This window comes from Danio rerio, chromosome 11 (genome assembly GCF_052040795.2).
Source record: "Danio rerio strain M-AB ecotype USA chromosome 11, GRCz13ab, whole genome shotgun sequence".
Classification (NCBI taxonomy): domain Eukaryota; kingdom Metazoa; phylum Chordata; class Actinopteri; order Cypriniformes; family Danionidae; genus Danio; species Danio rerio.
The window spans coordinates 43971528-43991365 of NC_141031.1; the positions used below are offsets into that span (position 1 = coordinate 43971528).

A 19838-nucleotide genomic window follows, 5' to 3' on the forward strand; every position below is an offset into this window, starting at 1 on the left:
TGCCGTTCTGCAGGTGCTGGATAAATAATAGCATTACAATCTCAATTTTTGTCATTTTGATTGAAGACCAGCTTACAGTTTTACATTCAGTACTTTTAATTAAGATAAGTTTAGGAGCTTAATGCGCGCTGGTGAAAGACGTTTGTAGTGCGTGGGAAACTTTGGCTCTGTGTCTCAGAAAAGGCAGAAATGTAAACAGTTTCAGCCACTTCCTCTGTCAGATCAGCCCTCCTGCTTATGTCTGATAAATAGGACTGCTCTTGTTCTTGTTAAGTGAGGTATAACACAGATGTTTTTAGCGTGATTTGCAATCTTGCTATAAACACAGCGTCATTTTGTATACGCATGACACCAGAGAGCTGAGGCAGCGTTAACAGTGTTTTTGATGGGGTGAAACTGAAATGTGTCATTGGTTTTCTTTGTGGAGAGCAAGCCTGTAGTCTGGTGATGACTGATGCTTCTGCTGCTTTGACAAAGTGTCATGAAGTTAGTATAGTTTTTGGACATTCTACCTTCAAAATATTTTGGTGTAACCTTTATTTACAGGTATAAATTTAGCAGTTGCTTTTATCTAAGTGAGGAATAAAGAAAGACTTCAAATAAAAAGAGACAAGTCTGTTAGTTAAGACCTTTACTTTATATTCAGTTGAAGTTAGAATTATTTGCCCCCCTGAAGATTTTTTCAACACATATCTAATCATAACAGTTTTAATAACTCATTTCTAATAACTGATTTATTTTGTCTTTGTCGTGATGTATGATGACAGTAAATTATATTTGACTAGATATTTTTCAGGATACTAGTATTCAGATTAAATATCGATACGATAAGTTACTAAGTATTTAATTAAAACATGTTTTAATTAAATACTTAGTAACTTAAAGAGGAAAAATTGACAAAAATAAAAAATTTTAATACCAGAAGCGTCCAGCTCAAGTCCTGTTCATCCAGAGACCTTAATCAGGAGGTGGCCGCTCTGACCTCACACTTTACAGATTTTTGGCAGGATGGATGAGGATCATGCTGCAGTGATTTCATGGGATGATGGCATTACTGCACACACACACAAACACACACACTCTTCACAAGCAGCTCACACACACTGACCTCTAACTCACATTCATCATCAGTGCAAATTGTAGACTTCTGCTGTTTTTATATTAAGCTAATTAGAATTACTAGACCCAATACAGAATATACAGTCATGCACTTTATTAATAAAACCATATTAAAATCTCCACTTTGGCAAACCTTTGTCAAGTACCACCATACATAGTTACATACACAAATGCCAGTTAAGGCTGATTTATACTTCTGCGTCAAACGCACGTGTATGCTACGCCGTGGCCGTCGGCGTCGCTGACGTGCAACTCTCAAAAAATGTAACTACACGTCGCAACGACGCGTAGCACAAGCTCTGTGATTGGTCGGCTTGGTATTGCTGACGAGTCTGGGCAGGACTGAGAGCTGCCCGAATGGCGCCACCCCGATGGAGCGATTGTTTACAAGTGTGGAGTCCTGTGAAGATGCTCCAGATGGAAACTTTTGTTTTGTGTTTACCTCATAGTTAAAGTTGTTGCACGTCCGCCGGTTCCTGCCTCACTGCCAACTAGCGTTTTGGAAGTGTTAATGCAGACCAACAGAGACAGCGCGCAGAAGTATAAATGCACAGCTACATGAGTTGCATGCGTCGTGGGTTACGCCGGTCACTTGACGCAGAAGAATAAACCAGGCTTTAAAACTGCACTGTGCCAAAAGGAAGCCCTATGTTAACAGTGTCCAGAAGTGCTGTCAGCACCTTTGAGCTCGGAGGCATCTGGGATAGACCATCTCACAGTGGAAACATGTACTGCGGTCAGATGAACCCGTATTTTTGGTAGAAATGGACGCTGTGTGCTGTGGACATTAGTCTTGTTTTTGAATCTGCCTGACAGAAGAAAGTCATATACACTGAGGATGGCTTGAGGGTGAGTAAATTATGGGGTTATTTTCCTTTTTGGCTGAACTATTCCTTTAAGCACATCTCAGATTTTGCTTGCCTTCAAAAATTATTCTCCCAAACTAAAGTTATAAGAACACTGAGGGTTTCTGCACAGGAGTCCTGAAGCTGTATAATGGCTTACCCATCCAAGGCATAATTCACTTCAAGTTAAATGTCACTACATGCTTTTTTATTCCTACGCTTGAACTCTTGCATCTCTCTTTGATATTGCTTATTTCTCTTCTCGGCTGGTGTATTTTAAAGATCAAACGCAGCAGCCTCTGGAAAAACACTGTCCTAAAAGCCTCTGTTTGCTTGAAATGAAGTCTGCACTCCAAGACAAACATCGCATGCTAATTACCTCTCCTACCTTCTAATTATGGAAAGGGCAACGTCTGATGCACTAATGCGGCATACTGTGATCCGCTTAACATCTGGATAAATCTGAGTACATTCGCCGGTCATGCAGGGACATATGTGTTCTTGCTGTTTAAATTGTGCATGTGAGTAAATGTGCACGTCTGAATGCATAAATCCCTTTGACACTCGGTGTGGGTGGATTGTGGGCTGTAGGAGTGCATGTGGCAGAGTCCCAGTGCACGAGTTAAAAGTGCCATGTGTGCCTTCTTGACACTGACGTCCCAGCATAAACACTGACACCTCATCAATCCAAATAACAGAGGAGCAGAGGTGAGCACCAGCACTCCCACACATGTGTATGTGGGTCAGAGTAGTATTAACCCCTGCTGGACTCACATGTGGACATCTGTTTGACTATGAGGAAAGGTGTTTGAAGAGGGAAAAACAAACCTTGGACTAATTTCATGTGTTCCTGATAAATTATTTTACGGAGAAATGTAAAGGCAAAATGATTGGGCCTACAGTGAAATGTCCTCCTCCTAGCGATATGTAACCAATCAAGGAAATGTTTTCAGAATTTCCTATTATATTTGCTCTTCTAGAGAAAATCCAACCCAGGCTCATTCTGAAAACGTAGTCCCGTGGACATTTCTGGAGACTGCGGGGCGGTTTGACACCGTTCCTTGGATTGCTGCTCGCCTGCCGGCCGGCCGCAACCACTTTATCCAGTTTAGCTTGTCGTTTCCGTTATCGGACTGAAGGCGCAGAGAGAGAGGAGCTAAGCACCGACGACGACCGGGTTCGAGTCCTGGGAAGAGCGGTTCCAGGAATCAGGCAAGAAAACAAAAGCAAATTCCCAAAAAATAAAGCGAACGAGTTCATAACCGGGTGAGAATGTGGTTAAAATCCGAAAACGTGGTCAAAATCAGGCGAGGGCTTTTTCTTTTTCTGGATGGCTTTTTGTGAGACATCGTTGGTCGGGTTCAGGGAAGGAGGAGGGAGGGTGGGTCGGCCGATTGGCCGGTTGCACGGTTAATCATTCTGTCATTCAGACACACAGACAGACAGACAAACAGACAGACGGGAGGTCGTTCGACAACGGCCTCTGGCAGGTTCAGCGAACATCGCTCGTGAAAGATGTTTGAGTCGCGAAAAAGCGTGCACAGCGGGCTCTCGCGGATTCGCGAAAACAAAATTGGATGAATACGTACCTCCCGGGACGTATTTCACGGCCTCCAGAAACGTCCACGAGACTACATTTTGAGAATGACCCTGGATTGAGAAAATCGTATTTCTTTTACAACCTCAAATCAGAAAAAAGTTAGGACTTTATGGAAAACACAAATAAAAGAAAGAAAGAAAGAAAGAAAGAAAGAAAGAAAGAAAGAAAGAAAGAAAGAAAGAAAGAAAGAAAGAAGGGCTTTCCAAATTGACTTTGACTTTATTGTAGACAATATAAGCACTAAATATTTGATGTTTGGATATTTTGTCTGATCAACTTCAGTTCATTTGTAAATATATATCCTTTCATGCCATTCAAACCTGCAACACATTCTTTAAAATGTTGGGGCAGGAGCAGTTTATGGCTAGTTATTACGTGAATTGGTAAAATAATATTGTAGTTTGAAACAGGTATTGAATAATGATTTGGTACACTCTAAAAAGTTTATTTTTTATTTATTTTGATTGAGTTCAAAATATTTGGTGCTTTGTTGAGTTATTTTTAACCTTTATTGGGTTATTTTATTAGTTTATTTATTAATAACTTAACTAGTTTGGTTAAAAATTTTGAATTTCAACAGTCAACTGATTTAACTGGCACAGAACAGCTGTATTAATATGAGTATGTAATATGTTGTTTTTGCATTATAAAGTTTATTTAAGCTCTAACGCAATAATATTGTGGTTGCTGATTCCTAGCTGGACCAGTTGTCATTTCAATGTGGAGTTGGCATGTTCTCCCTGTGTTGGCGTGGGTTTCTTCCAGGTGCTCCGGTTTCCCCCACAGTACAAACCAACGCAATCTCACGGCAATTCATCACTTTTTGATTTAGTGCACTCGTATGAATTCGTATAATCTAATTCATACAATTTAGTAAGATTTGCTCATCACCCAATGATGGTTGGGGTTAGGGGTGGAGTTGGCCACGCCTCCTTTTTAAAATTGTACAATTTCACTCAACTCGTACGAATTAGCCACTTACGTTTCCTCGTGAGATCAGGCTGGTCTTAACACATGTGCTATAGGTGAATTAAATAAACTAAATTGGCATGTATGAATAAGTGTGTGTGTGTGTGTGTGTGTGTGTGTGTGTGTGTGTGTGTGTGTGAATTAGAGTGTGTGGGTGTTTCCCAGTACTGGGTTGCAGCTGGAAGGGCATCCGCTGCGTAAAACATGTGCTGGATAAGTTGGCGGTTCATTCCTCTGTGGAAACACCTGATGAATAGACTAAGCTGAAGGAAAATGAATGAATGAGGGTGATGCAGTGGTGCAGCTGGTAGTGCTGTCACCTCACAGCAAGAAGGTCGCTGGTTCGAGCCTCGGCTGGGTCAGTTGCCATTTCTGTGTGGAGTTTGCATGTTCTCCCTGCGTTCGTTCACATGGGTTTCCTCTGGGTGCTCCGGTTTCCCCCACAGTCCAAACACATGTGATACAGGTGGAATGAATAGGTAAAAATTGTCCGTAGTGTATGAGTGTGAATGACTGTGTGTGGATGTTTCCCCAAATTCCCAAAGTTGGCGGTTCATACCGCTGTGGCAACCCCGGATTAATAAAGGGACTAAGCCGAAAAGAAAATGAATGAATAATTCGTATATGTTAATGATGAGTATAAAACAAAAGCACATGTAGATTACAAAAAAAAAAAAAAAAGGAAAAAGTTTGTAAAAAGGCTGCAAAACGTTTGCTGTGTGTATGTGGGTTTGACAAACTCCCCTTCAAACACCCAAACTCAGTATGTGAGCAACATTTCCACCCTTTCCATCCTGCTGTGGACTAATAACCCCTCTGGAAGACTAAAGGCTCCCTGGTTTGCAAACGTCCGGAAAACAGGCGTAAAAGAAACTCTCAGGCCTCTCTGTAATTTATTAGTCCTGCAAGAGCCTCATGATCAGTAAAACATCCTTCCTCAGTGACAGCACACGTTTATGACACCATTATCTCTGCTTAGCAGCAAAACATACATTATCTCTGCCAGCGTTGCTTAGTTAGTGCATTAAACAATTAAAGTCAGATGACTGAGTAGTCAGACTTTCTTTGATAAGAGTAAGATCACAAACTTTTATCAATGCATGGATTTTATCAGGTGACACGGTGGCTTAGTGGTTTGCACTGCAACAAGAAGGTTTTAGTCCGGGCTGGGTTAGTTGGTGTTTGCAAGTTCTTACTGTGTTCGCGTGGGTTTCCTCTGTGTGCTTCGGTTTCCCCCACAGTCCAAACACATGCGCTATAGGTGAATTGAATACACTAAATTAGCCATAGTGTATGGGTGTAAATGAGTGTGTATGGGTGTTTACCAGTACTGGGTTGTGGCTGAAAGGGCATCCGCTGCCTAAAACAAATGCTGGAATAATTGGCTGTTCATTCCGCAGTGGCGACCTCTGAAAAAGAGACTAAGCCAAAGGAAAATGAGTGAATGTATTGATTTTATTATTTCTGTGTGCACCACTCTTTCACTTATAATAGACTTATGTGCATAGTATTGCATTGCATTGTTAATAATATAATAATTATAATAGTTGATGGTTCATTCCACTGTGCCCCCTTCTGAAATAAAGACAAAGCCGAAGGAAAATGAATGAATAAATGGATTTTATCATTTCTTTGTGCACTGCTCTTTCACTTATAATACACTCTGTGCATTGCATTGTTTTATAACACATCTCATTAAGGTCTGTGTTGTGTAACACTGGGATATGACCGATTTAGAAGTATAGCCCTCTAACCCAGAATGCATTTTTGATGAGCTGCTAAGATTGCTTCAGTTTCTCTTTTGAATTACAAAAGAATCACATTGTGTTTGTTCAAGACCATTGTCTCGTGTCATTTACCTCTGAATGCCAACAGACGTTATTTCTCAGAAGTCTTTAGAAGTTTTTTAAGCACACATTGCTAGTCATTTTTCAAAAACTCTCTTTAAAATGTAAACATGGCCATTTTTGACAAATCTTTTGGAAGGTTAAAGGGGGTAGTTCACCCAAAACTGAAAATGCACTCACTGTTTACTCACCCTCAAGTGGTTCCAGACCTGTTTGAGTTTCTTTTTATCTGTTGAACACAAAAGAAGATATTTTGAAAAATGTTGGAAACCTGTAACCATTGACTTCCATTGTATTTTTTCCTACTTTTGAAGTCAATGGTTTGTAACAATCTCCAAAATATCTTATTTTGCATTCAACAGTATAAAGAAACTCATAAAGGCCTGTGTAACGCCGGGGAGTGACACTGACAACAGAAGGTAGGATCCAAATGCAGGTTTATTCAGAATAGTCAGGCAAGCAATGGTCAACACAGGTGCAAACAGATCTATACAGGCAGTCCAGAATCGTAGTCAAACACAGGCGAGGGGTCAGAAGGCAGGCGGCTAAACAGGAGAACAGGATAAACAAGGCTAAGATCAAAACACGGGAAAACAAGACCAGGATAACGCGTTGTAAATGTCAACCTTACAGATAAACAAGACTCGGCCAAGTGTATGAGTGTGTGTGTGTATGTGAGAGTGTATAGGTGTTTACCAGTACTGGGCTACACCTAGAAGGGCACCTGCTGTGTAAAACATATGCCGGAATAGTTGGTGGTTCATTCCACTGTGGCGACCCCTAATAAATAAGGCACTAAGCCAAAGGAAAATGAATGAATGGATAATAAACACTGCAGTTTCTCTTTTTTCTGTATAGGGTGAGTAAATAGTCATTACATTTAACATTTTTTGTAAAAAACATCTATAACTCTTAGTACAAGATATTAATAGAAACAACAAAATCAATCTTTGTAACAACTCACACTTATACTTTCAGTGAATTATAAGGCAACTAGGTAATTATTTTTTGACAGTGAGAACCATACAGTTTTTGGCATAATGCTTTCAGTTTAAATCTAAAGTAACACAAACACTATTGTGGTTGCTTATTGAGTAAGTAGTGCATTTCAGTTCAGCTTGTCCCCATGATAAGCCTCTATTCGAGACTGTGCATAAACACGCACCTATATGCATGTCGTTTAGCCCAGTTCAGATGCGTTCACATGGACATTTTGTGTTAGAAGATGGAAAAAGTGATGTTGGTGAGCCCTAGGCGCTGGTTCAGAGCCTCATTAAAGTTGTTTTCTGCTCATGTGTGGGTGGCTGCGTTGTCAGGAATTAATGTATGTTGCTGGCTATGGCTTTGTAAGAGAAAGGTATAGTCTTTTTAGTTTTTAAGCCTATAAAGTGCAACAGTTCTTGAAGTAAAAACATCATTAACTTTCTCCGTAGTGACTTTAATTACTGAAAAACCTTTGAAGCATGTTAATAGCATTGAGGTTGTTGAATGGTTGTATGTGCTTTAAATTAGCTCATTTTAAAACAATTGTTTAATAATGGACCCTTTTCACAAGACTCCTATGATGTGCTTAACCATCATCAGCATCTTAAATCCTTGAAAGTTTTTAATATTTATGTATTTTTTTAAATGTATGAACATTTATATGACATTTACATCGACGGTTCTTTCACATGGAAAACACACATTGAGTGGGTTTGTTCTTGTTTACACTAGAGATTGTATTTTTTATGGAGGTTGCGTCTTTTTGGAGTTAACAGGAAGCTCATGATGTTGTTTTATAAAGCAGTTCTATGTGATATGGTATCACAGTTGTGGTTTGGCAACCTATCTGTTCAGTGTAAATCTAAGTTGATGCATCTCTTAACCAGTTAAACTCTGCTGTTATTTTGGGATTTCCGCCTGGATTTTGCCTACTTAAATATAAAAGCTTTCCAAATCCACATGCAGAGGAGTAAATGCAAAATGTTGGTATCATTTTAAAGAAAACCCTTTGTATTTTTATAAAACACTATTGAAAGTGTTTAAAATATCTGCATATGTTGTCTGTGTTATAATAAACACCTAAAAAAAGAGGCGCTTTTTGTGTGTTTTGTTTTATAAACTCAAATTTGAAAGTGTACCTTTTAGTTTCTGTGTGGTCTAGCGTGCTGTAATTAATTTTGGTGGTTCCTGCACATGTCTGTAATCATACGAAAAAACAAAAATGTCTCTGCCATAATCTATGCATAAGTTATTGTATTCCAACTGATGAGAGGTGCTGTACAAGCCACAGGGAGCGATCATTGTTTTCATATTTCACTATTCTTTTGTTTGATCAAACATAATTCACTGTGTTTGGACCACATCAGACATATAAAAGGATTACTTATGCACATCACCTCAAAAACAGAGGGGAAATGGCCGTGAAGCACACAGCATAGGGTAAGAGATGACAGCTGTCTGTGCTATCTGGGGCTGCTTAGTAATCATAAATGTATTGTTTACACTTCTGTGCCATGGAAACACCGCGATTCATTCGACGACTGTTTGATAAGTGAATATAATTCAGTAAAAAGAATGCCAGAACCATATGAGCACCGGCAAGAGCTTTCATTTGAGCTATAACTTGTACATGTGTCATATGAAAATGAACCAATGTTCAATACCCAGCTCGGGTATCCAAAATACTGTGTATTTAAGTGTAAATAACTTTTGTACAGTAGAATAAAAAGCAAAGTGATGCATATGTGCATACAATATAGATTCTACACTTTCAAACGAAACTACTTAAGGGGGTCTGGTGTAGAGGTCTGCATACATCACGGGACCCGACCAGATTTCTGCGGCGCGGAAATAAATTTCAGAATAAAGCGCGGGAGTGGTCGGTAACGGGTTTAATTTGGGACGGAAGCAGGCCGTCTAGCAATATCGCTCCCACTTCCCGAGCGAGCACGCGTATGTATGTGTGTAAATGAAATAGCGCAATTCTGTGTTTAGCTTGTTCGTTGCAGTGTGTGTGTGCGCACACACGAATGAGAGAGAGAGCTATGTCTGTGTGTGTGCTTATGTGTGTGTGTGACAGCTTGTTATAGGCTGTCTGGACTCTGTATAGCTAGGTGGTTTTCGGTTTTGTTTTGTTCTAGCGGGATCGGGCGTGGCGGGTAGAAAACGGGGCTGGTTGGGCAGCGAGGATTATACGAGGATTGTGTCCTCAATCAGGTGGTAAGGATTGTGAACAATCCAACTCTTTTTTATTTTTTTCCACATTATGAACTGCTTCCCTCTGGTAGAAGATATAAAGTCCCCAAGTGTAAGGAAAAAAATAGTAAATAAAACACTAAAAAAAAGGAAAGATCAAGAAGACCATAAAACTGAAAATTTAGTTTGTAATTTATTTTTGAAACACCTCATTTGAATGTAAATGTATTATTGTTCTATTCCTAAAGATGTTTGGTGACCACACTCTCATTTTAAAGAATGTAACCCTTTAATATGCACCAAAATACACTGTCTATTTAGAAATGGATAGAAATGTTTAAAGGGGGTGTACTCACTTATGCTGTGCACTCTATGTTCCTTAAAGACGCACATTAATGTGTTTCACTTTTGTAAAAGTCGATTGCATCACCAGGTCACGCCTGTATTGTTTGTATTGGGCGAACTCCATATAAGGTGACTTTTCAGGTGACATTTCCAAGAGCTGTCAACAATACAATGCGCTTATGTTGTACACCCAGTGAATCACGGACATACTTTTGATGCCCTTATCGTGAAAGCTAATGGTTAGTAGACAACCAACACTGCTTGTTTCCCTCTGGGCAGCACATCTGAAATCTTTATTAGCAGTATGGATGGGTCTTCGTGTTTCTCCATGTGTCCCTGAAGCCCTCCGGAACAGGAGAGCAGAAAGCAGGAGCGACTCCCTCATCCATCAACTCTCACATTACTCAGACTGATTGCTGCATTAATGAAGCCGTGACCTTCCCTTTTGAAGACTAGTGCAGGAAACACTGCAAAAACCTGCATTCTTCATCATAGTCAAAGTCAGCTTTATTGGCAATTCTGCCACATGTACAGATGTACACATTGTAAAAAAACTTAAAAAAGTTAACTCAACCTAAAATTGTTAATTGTATGCACCCAGAGCCTGAGAGAGCTGTAATTGTAATTCTCTGCACTGTAATAGTTGACTCAACTTAAAATTGTAAGGGAAAATGCTGCACTGCTTTTGTTATTTTTTATTTTTTTGAGTTGACTCAATTTTTAACCCAAGCTCTGCACTTGACTTGAATTTAAGCTGAGTCAACTCAATAATGTTCTCCAGTAAGTTGCCTTACTTCATTTTTTGATTCATTCATTCATGCATTCGTTGTTTGATTCAGTCATTCATTCATTCATTCATTGTTTTATTTATTGATTTATTGATTGATTCATTTATTCATTAATAGTTTGATTTATTCATTCATTTGTTTCTTTCGTTCGTTCGTTTCTTTCCTTTATTGTTTCATCCATAAATTTGTTTCTTTTGTTCATTTGTTTCACTCATTTATTCATCGATTCATTTATTCATTATTTGATTTATTCATTTGATTCGTTGTTTCTTTTATTCAATTACTCATTCATTTATTTGTTCAGTGTTCCATTTATTGTTTCATTCATTCATTAATCTTTTGATTGATTGATTGATTGATTGTTTTCATTAAATAATTAATTCATTAATTTATTTAATTCTTTCATTAATTCATTGTTTGATTTATTCATACATCGTTTGATGCATTCATTCATTTGTTTTATTCATTGATTCATTGTTTGATTAATTTCATTCATTCATTGTTTGATTCGTTCATTAATTAGTTGTTTGATTCATTGATTGATTCATTTATTCATTTTATTCATTCATTCATTCATTCATCGTTTCATTCATTCTTTTCATGCATTCATTTTTTTCCTTAATCATTTTTTCGTTTTCTTTTATCATTTGATTGATTAATTCATTGATTCATTCATTTATTCAATAATTGTTTGATTTATTTATTCATTCATTTGTTTCTTTCGTTCATTTGTTTGATTCATTGGGTCATGGATTAATTCATTTGTTTCATTCATTGTTTCTTTCATTCATTCATACATTCATTAATTTGTTCCACTCATTGATTGATTGATTGATTCATTCATTCATTCATTATTTGATTAATTCATTCGTTTGATTTGTTGTTTTTTTTATTCATTTACTCATTCATTTAGTTGTTTCATATATTGTTTTATTCATTGTTTCACTCATTCATTTATCATTTGATTGATTGATTGATTGATTGATTGATCATTCATTCATTCATTCATTCATTCATTGTTTGATTCATTTATTCATTAATTGTTTGATTTATTCATTCATTTCATTCATTCATTCATTCATTCATTCATTCATTCATTTATTTATTCATTGTTTGATTCATTTATTCATTAATTGTTTGATTTATTCATTCATTTCATTCATTCATTCATTCACTTATTTATTCATTTGTTTTATTTATTCATTCATTTATTCATTTTTTGATTCATTCATTTCATTCATTCATTGTTTGATTTAATCATTCATTCATTTCATTAATTCATCGTTTGGTTCATTCATTTATTCGTTTGATTCATTCATTTATTTATTTGTTTTAATCATTCATTCATTAATTCGTTGTTTTATTCATTTCATTCAGTCATTCATTGATTTATTTGTTTAGTTTATTCATAGTTTTATTCATTCATTGTTTGATTTACTGTTCTATTCGTTTATTCATTCAGTCATTTGTTGTAAAAATATATTATTAATCTCCTATATATATATATATATATATATATATATATATATATATATATATATATATAATTGATGCTGTTAATTCATTCAAATTTACAAAATGTAAAACATAAAATTATTTAATTAAATTTCTAAAGTATACATATAACCACAGTCTACAGCCGTGCTGCTGAAATACAGTATGTAAGAATGTAACTTAAGAACTGAATGCACACACAAAAAGTCTGGGATTGTCAGATTTAACATCGCTTTACCAAGCAGCAATTGTTAAACGTTAACAGTGTTCCTTTTTTGTTTTTATTTGTCTGTAAAACAGGAAAAAAGGAGGTTGATTTGTGTCGGGACGTTCCTGACGAGACCGCAGGGGCTGGATTTTATAGCCTTCCTCTCTATATGACTCTGTGTGATGTGGAGAGACTGTCAGCCAACAGGCATTTCCATCCGTCTCGCAGACAGACAGAAGAGAAGAGATGAGAGGAAAACGTAGGAGGTGAGATACATGTAAGACAGATGATCCTGCCATTGTGAAAAAGATGTTTAGGTGTTTGATTTTGTCCCACAACGATTCAGATTTCGTCAGCAAATGTCTCCCTATTGATAATGTGAACTGGAAATGATATGCTAGATATGACACACATTAAAAGTGTATCAATTCATAGTATTATACTTTTAATATTTCTTATGGTCAAAGATTCTTAAAAAAGAAAGTGTTTTTGACGTTTCAAGATAGTAAAGAGATAGTTCACCCTAAAATACATGTAAAACGTGGTTGTAAACTTGTAAAAATTTTATTCTTCTGTTTAACACAAAATAAGATATTCTGAAGAATGTTTGGAAAAAGCAACCATTAGCAGTGTATTCATAGTAGGAACGAAAATACTATGGAAGTCAATGGCTGCTTTTTTTCCAGCATTCTTCACTATATCTTCCTTTGTGTTCAAAAGAAAAAAGAAACATTCATTTTTGAGTGAACTACACTCAAAAATACGTTTGTCGTTTGTTCAAACTACTTATTTAAAATAAGCTGAAACAATTAGTGTTTTTTTCTTTTTTTTGCAACAGCTTGATTTTTTTTTCAATGCACTTTAATTTGTAAAAACAAATATCAAGTTAACTTAATGCCTTCATGTTGTTCCATCAAAAATTGATTGTGTGGAGCTCAAGAATTTTTTAAAGTGTATTCCTTTAAAAGAGTGAACAGTTATTTTAAGTTCTAGCATTATTTTACAGTATAAGGACATTTGTTTTAGGTCATAGAGAAATATTAGGGTCATCGAAAAAGCCAAAAGCAGTAAATAAAGGTAACTCTGCTTTGGTTTAAAGATTAAACACACATAATTTTTTACCTGTAGTATATTCTTCAAGGAATGCAAAAAACAATTTATTTGCAAAACCAAAAATTACAAGAAACATTAATCCTTATAGATTTAAGAGGGTTATAGGAAGAAATAGTTTTATTGTATACAAGCGCTGTTGCTTGGATAGTATTACCTCCTAGGAGTATTAAAGCGACTCAAGATGATAGTGTTTTTAGAAGAAAAGGTTTTATTAATAAAGGTTAGAATATGTTTGCAGTGAGTTGAGCTGATGTTGTTTGCAATCCATTTATGATTATCGAGGTCCACATTGGAAATATGCCAATAGCTTTTTTGTGTGTGTATTTTATCCTTGACAGTCTTATGTATAAATCAGTCTTATTGGACTTGTTTGCATCATGGTTTTCGCAGGGTCTTAAAAAGTCTTAAAATGTCTTAAACTCATTCATTAATTTATTTTCTTTAAGCTTAGTCCCTTTATTTATCAGGGGTCACCACATCAGAATTAACCACCAACTTATCCAGCATATGTTTTATGCAGTGGATGCCCTTCCAGCTGCAACCCACCACTGGGAAACACCCATCCACTTTCACTCACTCTCATGCACTATGAATAACTTAACTTCACCTATAGTGCATGTTTTTGGACTAGTGGGGAAAATCAGAGCACCCGGAGGAAACCCACGCCAACACGGGAGAACATGCAAACTCTACACAGAAATGCCAACTGACCCAGCCGAGGTTCAAACCAGCAACATTCTTGCTGTGAGGCGAGAGCACTAACCACTGCACCACCGTGCAGCCTCTTATTATCTATATGTTATTTTAAATTCTAGCCTTATTTTACAGTACACAGACTTTTTAGGTCATAGAGAAATATTAAAGTCATAGAGAAAGTCAAAAAGTAATAGTATGTAATTCTGCTTTGGTTCAAACATTAAATATACATTTTTATAGTATGTTCTTCAAGAAATGCAAAAACTATTTGCATATTTAGTTTGCATAATTATATACCCCAGTTGCTTGAATGTATCGGCTTGGAGTGTTTAGGATGATAGTATTAGTGAGATTTAGGATGATAGTATTTTTTAGAAGGAAAGTTAAAAATAGTCTTATTATTGACAGTGGGAATATTTTCGCAGTGAGTTTAGCTGATGTTGTTTGCAATCCGTTTATGATTTGCCCATCCATTTTTTTAAATATCAAGCACCAGAATGGAAATAAGCAAATGGCTTTTTTGTGTATTTTATCCTTGATTTTAGGTTTTGAAATATGTATTAGTCTTATTGCACTTTGTTTTGAATTGTTTAAAATTTAGTCAAACTAAACAAACAATTTTGCTAAAGAAATAAATGTCATAAAACAGAAATAAATCTAATACTGTTTTAATTCAAACATCAAAAATAAATCAGATTTCCGCTTGTCAAATATTTTTCAAGAATTTCCAAAAACTACACTCTACAAAAGAATTTCCACTTTTCTAGTCATCTCAACTTATATCAATCAAACCAACTAAAAATATTAGGTTAATGCCTAGTTCAGACTGCGTGATTTTAACCCCGATTTTGGCTCGCCGACAGGTTTTGAGAAATCGCCGACAAATGCCTGAAATCACAGGCAAATCGCTGCTCGTGCACGTGAGTGACAATCACACAGTATGAACAATCAAAGACGCGATCTGAGAGAATCGCCGATGAGTCGCCGATGCCTGCGAGTTATTTGGCGTGCTGAATATCTGGAGCTGTCGGCGATTCAAATCATGCCGTGTGAAATGTGTTCTGACTGAAAATAACATCGGCGATCACCTACAGCCAATGAGAGAGCAGCTTTCACTTGTGTGTGCGTGTGTGTATAACTGCTGCAGGCCAGCGGGAGGCTGGGGGAGAAGTTAAAAGCGCTCTTTTTCGGTTTATTTGGACCCACGAAATGGAGGAAAAACTAGTGCAGGTTTAACAGGACTCAGGAGCAGCCGTGTCTGTTTGACGTTTCATACAGAAAGAAATTAGTTTATTATCAACGTTGAGGAGAAATGGCTAATTCCCTTCAAACCCAGGTGAGCAAACATGTACATGTTCTACCCCATTAAAGGCTTCTTTCTCATTATGTAGTTAATAACAAAAGTTATACTACATGTTTTTGGCTGTGAGACGTAGTTTGGACGAAGTTGTCGGCGATTCTCCCTATAGTAAAGTCATGCAATGTGAATGTCCATGTCGCCGAACCATCTTGCAGTGTAAACAAAGCAGCGACGAAACGCTAGCCCAGATAGTCATGCAGTGTGAAAACATCTGTGACATGACTAGTTTGAAAATCATGCAGTCTGAACTCGGCATAAGCTTATAACTTAAACAATTATATACTCATTATATAGTATGTTGTGCTGTCGACACAATAGCCTACTGGTTAGCGTACAGGCATATGGTGCAGTAGCTCGTCAGGGTGTCCTGAGTTCGAATCCTGGCAAAGGGACATTTTCCTACCCACCTCTCTCTCTCTCTCTCTCTCTCTCTCTCTCTCTCCAACTTTTATTCCTGTCTCAATACTGTCCAATCTAAACGCTACAAATATATATTATATTATATTATATTATATTATATTATATTATATTATATTATATTATATTATATTATATTATATTATATTATATTATATTATATTATATTATATTATATTATATTATATTTAGATAACTTATGCTATGAAATATGAAGGTGAGGCGGTGGCGCAGTGGGGTAGCACGATTGCCTCACTGCAAAAAAGTCACTTGTTCAAGCCCCAGCTGGGTCAGTTGGCATTTCTGTGTGGAGTTTGCATGGTCTCCCCGTGTTGGTGTGGGTTTCCTCCGGGTGCTCCAGTTTCCCCCACAGTCCAAACACATACACTATAGTGGAATTGGGTAAGCCAAATTGTCCATAGTAAATTAATTAATAAGATATGTTAAAATGGGTGGCACATGGGTGACTCAGTGGTTAGCACTGTGGCTTCAAAGCAAGAAGGTCGCTGGTTCGAGTCCCAGCTGGGTCAGTTGGCATTTCTGTTTGCATGTTTGCACGTACAACTTTGGGTGCTCTGGTTTCCCCCATGGTACAAAGACATGTGGTTAATTGAATGAAGTAAGTTGGCCGTTGTGTATGAGTGTGTGTGAATAAGTGTGTATGGGTGTTTCCCAGTACTGCATTGCAGCTGGAAGGGCATATGTTATTTAAAGCATATCCTGGAATAGCTGGCGGTTCATTCCACTGTGGCGACCTCTGATAAATAAGGGACTAAGCCGAAGGAAAATTAAAGAATGAAATAAGTTAAAGCAACATTAAAACATTTATAGTCATGATGGTTTGATGGTTTGTTATTGAACTTTTTTGCAGTGCGTTTGCAATTTGTTATGGACATAAACCATCTGCTAAATGGCAGTAAATGGGATGCATGTCAAAGTATGTCCAAGTAAGCAAACTAAGAAATAGAGTAAGATAAATAGGACAGCTCACGCTTTTAAGTCCCTCCTTATGTCATAACACATGATGCTGCTGCCAGCAAGTCAGAAAGCAGTATTTTCTGAACCGACCAAACACACCCTCGCATGAACAATCACAGCTCCGCCCCTTTACTATTGATTCTTGACCTTCGCTTGAACGACTGCAACATTTGCCTTAAATCAAAAACAAACAGAAGCACTGAAACAAACCCCCCCTACGCAAGATCCTCAAGCTAGACATGGACGTGTCTTAAAAGAGCATTTCCAGGAAATGAACCTATTAGCTGCATGTGAGAAAATGATTAATATGTGCCGTGGGTGGAAGAAAAGGTTGAGTAAGGTTTTTGTAATCATTGTCGGTGTTGTAATTTGGAAATGTGGAGGCACTTGAATGTGTGTGCGTGTGCATGTCTGCCTTCCAGACAGTCTAACATCCTCAGGATATTGACTAAACAAATTTAAATCAGACCGGCTGGCGCTAACATCATCATCATCATCATCATCATTACCAAACATTTGTTATAGTTTGACTGTGTAAACCAGGCCACATGTTAGAGGCAGAGCTTGTCCAACATGTAAAGTTTATGCATTCATTCACTCATAATCAGTCAGATATTTGCTCTGACTCAAATAAAACAGTTTCCTGGGACATTTTAGTCATTTTAAGAAGAAATTCTGCTGCAAACAACAAAGTAAAAGTTTTTATTTTATAGTTTCACTGTGTGAAATAAGCCATATGTTGGAGGTTTGAACATTTCATTTATGCATAATCAGTTTTTAGTTATGCACTTTACAATAATTTTCCATTAGTTAACGAAAGCTAATGTAATTACCAAGCGGCAACCTCCCGCTCTCCCCCGCGGGAGGCCAATACGGAAGTAACTGAAACTGCAATTCATCGAAAATCCGCCAGTCCTGGCTCCATAATAGTAAATGTACTGATTGTTTGTTCAAGTTAGTAAATACATGAACTAATGAACAATTATTTTTTGGTTTTAACAAGTTTTTTTTAAGCTGCTTAGTTAGTTTCAGCTAAATAAAGACATTTTTGTTTGTCATTTTCACAGGAAAATGCTGTTGAAAAGTAGCCTGATGCTTCTTTAAAAATGCTTTTATGCCTGCTTGTTATTTTTTGGTTGCTACTGCTTTTCTTTATGGTTCCTTGGGTGTTCTGCTTGATATTTATTATGTTACTATGTGGTTGCTAGGGTGTTCTGGTTGTGTTTGGCTGGTAAATAAGCATGATAACTAGTTTTATGTATTCTGGCTCTCCTTTAGTGTAAGTATATGAGATTTTTGCTGTTGTTTTATGATCCACCAGATGAATATCGCAGGCCTGATTACTTATCTCTCATCATCACGCCTCGCATGATTTGAAATATCATTCACATGTGTAGCAAATCCATTGCATAAAAGTTGATAAGTAAGGTCTCATTAGTAGATGCATTAACATCAAAGAACAAACTGTGTTAACCTACGATAATAAAAATACAACTGTTTATTGTTGATCATATAAGCTTCCGTTTATAAAATATTAATGTGTAACTTTTCTTTTTTATAATGCAGTTTTATGTGTAAATGTTTGGATTAACATGAATTTCATTCATTCAATGCATTAATTAATGAAATAAAGATTTTATTTTATTTCCAAATTGTGCATCATTTATATACACAATTGTTTAAATAAAGAAATACTGTGAGTAACAATGTAATTTAAAACTGAATCTATCAAAATGTCCTGCTTTTTTTTTTTACCAAGCCATTTCTATTAAGTTGACAGTCTTCCCTCTTTATTTGTATTTGCCTTTAAAACAGGAATATGCTGCTTAAAATTAGCCTAATGTCACTTACTATAAAAACACTTGCCACTATGCTTGCTAGTTGTTTGAACTCCATTACTAAATTAACTAAAATTTTACCATTGTTAGTTTATGTTAGCTAATGGTTCATTAATAATAGGGGTTTTGAAAAACACTGGCCTGAATTTTGTATGTTTATTTAAAAAAAAAAAATCTTAAAAGTGTTTCTTCCATCTCACACGAGGAGCTGAATTGATTGGCTTCTCTCCTTATCTCCAGGTTGAACTTTGATCCAGTCTTTGGGAATGTGCAAAGTGAGATTACATCAACAGGTGCAGGTCCTTAACCTGGTAACCTCATGAATGATGATTCACCCCTCTTCCTCATAAAGTCGCACCCTTTCCCTGTGGAACTCCATGACAACATGCCAGCATGGCACACATGTGCTTTGGTGTGGAGTCCATCTACAATGGATTTAATCAGCCTGTGTAAATTACCCTGTACACAAGGATCTGCCTTGAATTGGTGCAGTCTGTTTTATTAATTATGAGAATTGGATTCTTACTTAAAGGAACACTACATTTAAAAAAATAAATAAGTTCAATTTTTCAGCTCTCTATAGAGTTAAACAGTACTGCAGTTCTTGAATCCATTCAGCCAAACTCTGGGTTGGCTGGAGAATGTTTAGCTTAGCTTAGCATAGATAATTGAATTGGATTAGGCCATTAGCATCTCATTCAAAAATTCATTCATTCATTCATTTTCTTGTCAGCTTAGTCCCTTTATTAATCCGGGGTCGCCACAGCGGAATGAACCGCCAACTTATCCAGCAAGTTTTTACGCAGCGGATGCCCTTCCAGCCGCAACCCATCTCTGGGAAACATCCACACACATATTCACACACACACTCATACACTACGGACAATTTAGCCTACCCAGTTCACCTGTACCGCATGTCTTTGGACTGTGGGGGAAACCGGAGCACCCTGGGGAAACCCACCCGAATGTAGGGAGAACATGCAAACTCCACACAGAAACGCCAGCTGAGCCGAGGCTGGAACCAGCGACCCAGCGACCTTC

General features: G+C 37.0%; 1 long non-coding RNA gene across 6 annotated transcripts in view; it reads left to right on the forward strand.

Moving 5' to 3' along the window:
* The window catches only part of LOC137496731 (uncharacterized), a 149779-nt gene extending 130402 nt beyond the window's left edge, over positions 1-19377 (forward strand). For all 6 annotated transcript variants that reach the window (XR_015503022.1, XR_015503026.1, XR_015503023.1 and 3 more), the window contains 2 exons: positions 12488-12661; positions 19038-19377. This is a non-coding gene — a long non-coding RNA (uncharacterized LOC137496731). The remainder of the gene's footprint in view (positions 1-12487; positions 12662-19037) is intronic.
* The last annotated feature ends 461 nt before the right edge of the window (positions 19378-19838 follow it).